The sequence below is a fragment of the Elephantulus edwardii genome, unplaced genomic scaffold, assembly GCF_000299155.1.
Source record: "Elephantulus edwardii isolate Elephantulus edwardi_28Jun2011 unplaced genomic scaffold, EleEdw1.0 scaffold00178, whole genome shotgun sequence".
Classification (NCBI taxonomy): domain Eukaryota; kingdom Metazoa; phylum Chordata; class Mammalia; order Macroscelidea; family Macroscelididae; genus Elephantulus; species Elephantulus edwardii.
The window spans coordinates 5122990-5129019 of NW_006399928.1; the positions used below are offsets into that span (position 1 = coordinate 5122990).

The 6030-nt window shown below is 41.7% G+C and overlaps 1 pseudogene; it reads left to right on the forward strand.

Moving 5' to 3' along the window:
• The first annotated feature begins 3794 nt into the window (after nucleotides 1-3794).
• On the forward strand, nucleotides 3795-5124 carry LOC102846037 (annotated as a pseudogene).
• The last annotated feature ends 906 nt before the right edge of the window (nucleotides 5125-6030 follow it).

The following is a 6030-nucleotide window of genomic DNA, read 5'->3' on the forward strand; positions in this document are numbered from 1 at the left end:
CAGTTTCAATTTGGACATGTATGTATGTAACTGATGGTCTTGTCCACAATCAGCCCTATAAGTAATGATACTGAATTTCTTTACTGTCTCTTCACAGATGTAACTGATTTGATTTCTGTGTATTCTTTCAGGTGAGTGTCATGTGTATAGTAGGTTTGTATGTTTTTTCCTAAAAAGGTTATTTAAAATGAATAAGTCATTTGTTCTACAAAATTTTTTCAGGTGATCTCTGGCCTCATTTTTAACATGAAGGCCCTATTTTTAAATCCCTGTTTTCAACTTTTGTATTTCAGTCACTAATTATTAATGCATCTTGATTGCATAGTTGATCAATTCCAGATTATGAAATTTGGGAGAAATCCTCAAATTCTTTAGTGGTTGATGTGTAAATGTGAGTAACAGTCATATTGACAGCTCTTCCTTGTAGGGGTATAAATATTTTCTTATTACTGACAGTATTATAATTCAGGATATATCCTTTTGATAATGAGTCTCAATACTATCCCTCTTCCATTTTTCATTCCTTGCATAATAGATCAAATGACTTAAAATGCCCAATATTTGTTTCTCCTCATTTTTGGTAATTTCACATCAGTTAGTGAAGGTTAAAATTTACCTCATCTATGTCATATTGGGAGATTCTACTTCGTGAAGGCAGCTCTTCTTTGTGGTAGTTTGAATACCTTCCAACTTGAGAGTCTTCTTGTTGTTAGGTGCTGTCGAATTGAGAATGACTCATAGCAACCCTATGAACAACATATCTGTACCCCCTCCTATCCTATGCCACCTGTACACTTCCTAACACACTATAGCCCACTGCAGCGGTCACTGTGTCAATCCACTTTGTTAATGGTCTTCCTCTCCTTTGCCGACTCTTCACCCTTTCAAGCTTCATGTTCCCCTCCTAGGAACATTCCCTAAGTATGTGAGGTGATGCCTCATCATTCTTGCTTCCAGAGAGCACTTCAGCTTCACCCTCTCCAAGATACATTGGTTTATTCTTTTGTCAGTCCATGAGATGTTCAGTATTCTTCTCCAACATTACAGCTCAAAGGCATCAATTCTTCTGTTATTCCTATTCATTGTTCAGCTCTCAGATGCACAAAGTGATCAGAAAAGCCATGGCCTGAATCAGACACACCTTAGTCCTGACATTATTACTCCTTTATAATTTGGAGAGGTCCCTAAATGTAGACTTTCCCAGTGCAATGTGTCTCCTTATATCCTGACTGACAGATGTTGTTATGTGCCGTTGAGTCATTTGCGACTCATAGCGACCCTATGTACAACAGCCCTAAGCCCTGCTCTATCCTGTGCCAATAGCATTGCCTCTGACACACGCATCCCGATTACCCCAGTCACTGAATCAATTCACCTCACAGAGGGTCTTCCCCTCCTGTGTTGTCCCTCTAATCTACCCAGCATGATGTCCCTCTCCAAAGACCTGTCTCTCCTTGCAACATGTCCAAAGTACGTCAGATGAAGCCCCAGAATCCTTGCCTCCAAGGAGTAGCCTGGTTTAACCCTCTCTAGGATGAATCTGTTTGTTTTCTTGGCAGTCCATGGTACATTCAACACTCTTCTCCAGCACCACAGCTCAAAGGCGTCAATTCTCCTTTTATCCTCCCTAGTCATTGTCCAGCTCTCTGATGCATAACAAGTGGTTGCAAAGACCATGGCCTGTATAAGGTGCACCTTCGTCTCCAAAGAGACAGTACCAAGGGAATTAATTATGGGTGCAAGTAAGATGAAGTTGTTAACAGTTTCAATCTCTTCTCCATCCATCATGATTTTGTCTATCAGTCCAGTGGTAAGACACTGTTTTCTTGACACTGAGATACAATTCATATTGAAGACTGCATATCTTAATCTTCCTTAATTTTACACATGGATCTCAACTGATGGGCAGCACAGCAATCAGATTGATTGTATCTGTGGAAGAAATCATTGGAGAAACTCAATTTAAGCAGTCAAAACTAAGCCAGTGGAGAAGACTGTGGGTCAGACTATTAATTACTCACATGCAAGTTCATATTGAGGATGAAGAAAATAAAAAGAAGTCCACAAGAACCAAGATATGATCTTGAATCTTTTCCATCTGAAGTTCAAGATCATTTTAGGAATTGGTTTGAGGCACTGAACACCAATGATTGAAGACTGGATAAATTGTGGGATGATATCAAGGTTATTATCCATGAAGAAAGCAAAAGGTCATTACAAAATCAGAGGAGAACTTGAGTCTTAACGTTTATTATTATTTTTATATGAGACAATATTACCTTGCTGTTTACAACATTTTTATATATTTTATATATTTCAGTAATGGATTATTAATCCTGCTTCCTAGTCTTTATTAGTTTGGAAACTTGACTAAAAATTGTCCACCATAGACTGCCCTTCTATTGTTAAAAATACCAGTGAAATAACTTCCAGCATCATAGCAACAGGCGAACTACCACAAAGAGAAACTACTACTTGACTATGACTCATAGTGACCCTATGTACAAGCGCTCTAAACCCAGCTGTATCTTGAGCCAATCTCACTGTGTCTGACACATGTTTCCTCAATACACCACTGTGTCAATCGATTTCATCCACGGTTGTCTAATTTTGCGCTGTCCCCCGACCCTCCCAAGCAAGATATCTTTCTTCAAAGACTAGTCCCTCCGGGCTATAAGTCCAAAGTATGTGAGATGAGTCTCAAAATCCTTGCCTCTAAGTAGAAGCTTGGTTTTACCTTTTTCAGGACAGACTGGATAGTTTTCTTGGTAGTCCGTGGTACATTCAATACTCTTCTCTAGCACCACAACTCAGTCATCAATTCTTCCGTCATGCTTAGCATGGTACAGCTCTCTGATGCACAGTAAGTAATTTCAAGGATGATGGACCTGATCAGGCAAATCTTAGTCTCAAACTGAGATCCTTGTTCTTCAGCACTCTAGAGATTGCCCTGATGCAATAATATTTTGCTTTCTTGACTGGTAATGCCAAGAGTGTTGACTGTGGAACTGAGCAAGTTGAAATTGTTAACAATTTCAGTCTCTTCATCATCTATCATGATGCTATCAATGGGCTCAGTGGTGAGAACCTTGTTTTCTTGATGTTGAGTTTCAGTTCATACTGCAAACTAAAGGCCTTGACCCTCTGAAGCAAATCCTTCAGGTCCTCCTCAGGTTCAGCAAGTAAGGTTTTGTCATCTACATAATGCAGGTTGTTGATGAGTCTTCATCCAGTCCTGATACCACATATATTATTTCATTTCCAAAGGAATGACTCTAGATTTTGTTAACATATTCAAAATTCTGATTCTCACAAAATATGGTATGATTTGGCAAAAAGGCCATTTATGCATAAGTATTTCAGGAGTACACTTCCTGCAGAAGTAGAGGTATATCTTTATACTAAAAATTCAATGGGATGATAAAGGCAAGCCTTTTGGTTATAGGAGGTTCTTTAAACAAAAGGAATAAAGTTTTGGTGGCATAATCCATTGGGTCGTAGCAATAATAACTCAAAGGAGCCTTCTCTGGTGATTTGAATCTACCAACTGCCCTCAGGAAAAGAGATGGGAAGTCTCTTTCCTTGTGATTTACAGCCTCCGAAACCTGTTGGACAATCAGCTATGAGTTGTTTCCAAACTGAAAACAGTTTTTTAGATTAAGGTAAGACTACTGCTTCAATCAAAACCAGAATTCTGAGCTCCTGCACCTCTTTGCTCAACCGCTCATCTTGGTGTCCACAGCACCTTCCACTGCTTTCCTGAGTGACGAGAACCAGACTCCCAGAAATTCACCATGTCTACTACAAAGATTCACGCCAGAGAGATCTTCGACTCCCCTGGAAATCCCACTGTTGAGGTTGATCTTTATACTGCAAAAGGTCTCTTCAGAGCTGCTGTACCCAGTGGTGCATCAACTGGTATCTATGAGGCTCTGGAGCTCCAGGACAATGATAAGACTCAGTATCTGGGGAAAGGTGTCTCAAAGGCTGTTGAGCACATCAATAAAACTATTTCGCCTGCCCTGATTAGCAAGAAACTGAATGTTGTGTAACAGGAGAAGACTGACAAGCTGATGATTGAGATGGATGGAACTGAGAATAAATAAAAATTTGGTGCCAATGCCATTCTGGGCTGGAACCGTTGAGAAGGGGGTCTCCCTGTATCAGCACATTGCGGACTTGGTTGGCAATTCCGAAGTCATTCTGCCAGTTCCCGCTTTCAATGTCATCAGTGGTGGCTCTCATGCTGGCAACAAGCTGACCATGCAGGAGTTCATGATCCTCCCTGTCGGAGCAGGAAGCTTCAAAGAAGCCATGCGCATTGGGGCTGAGGTTTACCACAACCTGAAGAACATCATCATGGACAAGTATTGTAAGGATGCCACCAATGCAGGGGATGAAGGTGGCTTTGCCCCTAACATCCTGCAGAACAAAGAAGCCCTGGAACTGCTGAAGACTGCGATTGGGAAAGCTGGCTACACTGACAAGGTGGTGATCGGCATGGACGTTGCTGCCTCAGAGTTCTTCCGCTCTGGGAAGTATGACCTGGACTTTAAGTCTCCTGATGACCCCAGCAGGTACATCTCACCTGACCAGCTGGGAGACCTGTACAAGTCCTTCATCAGGGACTACCCAGTAGTGTCTATCGAAGATCCCTTTGACCAGGATGACTGGAGCGCCTGGACAAAGTTCACTGCCATTTCAGGGATCCAGGTGGTAGGAGACGATCTCACTGTAATCAACCCCAAACGAATTGCCAAGGCTGTGAACGAGAAGTCCTGCAACTGCCTTCTGCTCAAAGTGAATCAGACCGGCACTGTGACCGAGTCTCTTCAGGCGTGCAAGCTGGCCCAGTACAATGGTTAGGGTGTCATGGTGTCTCATCGTTCTGGGGAAACTGAGGATACTTTCATTGCTGACCTGGTGGTGGGACTCTGCACTGGCCAGATCAAGACAGGTGCACCTTGCCGATCTGAGCATTTGGCCAAGTACAACCAGATCCTCAGAATTGAAGAGGAGCTGGGCAGCAAGGCTCGGTTTGCTGGCCGGAAGTTCAGAAACCCTCTTGCCACTAAGCTCTGGGCAGCCAGTTTCCTAGTCAGCCCATTAGACCTCTGCTCCTGATACAAATGGCAGCTCCAGGCATCAGACTAGTACTGCAGGGCCTCTGGTAGTTAACTCCCTTCCCATTCCTGGTCGTGTTCTTACTGCTTCATTAGAGCTGCTCCTGAAGCCAAGCTTGACCAGCTGGGAACCTAAATTTGTCATCATGTGAGCAGCCCAAATCATTGTTTTTCTCACTGTGTTTTCCGCTGAGTCACGGGCCATGTGTACCATGATGTGATCCCCAGGATATCAACAGGCAGCACCTTCAGTGGTTTTATGTGCAAAATAAAAAACAGTATCCTCTAAAAAAACAAAACAAAACCAAAAACCAAAACAACCCCCAGAATTCTAACACACACACACACACACACACACACACACGTAGAAATGTCTGTTTTTATCCCATAGCTAGTTTTGAAGGCAATCATACTTAATTCCCATGAAGCTTTAATTACAGACTCTTGTCATGAAAATAATACCTAATCACATATTCCTTTCAAACAGTTCTCTGAACAGTTCTCTGCCTTATCTGTTTCAATGCAGTATACATTATTTATCCCTTCTTTTCTTAGATTTACCCCACCCCCGATGTCAGTTCTGTTTTAGAACAGTGGCATTATGCAGTATTTGTCCCTTTGTGACTGAGATATTTCACTTAGCATAATGTCCTCCAGGGTCACCCATTTTCTATAATATTTCATGAGTTCCTTGTTTTTAAAAGCAGCATAGTATTCCATTGTGTGAATATACCACCGCTTCTCTATTGATTTGTTTATTGATGGGCACTGGGTTGTTTCCAACTTTTTGCTATTATGAACAAAGCCATAATGAACATAGGTGTGCATGTATCTCCTTGGGTGGCAGCTATGGTTTCCTTAGAGTATTTTTTTTTTTACTGTGTCAAATGGTATTTCTTTTTTTTTT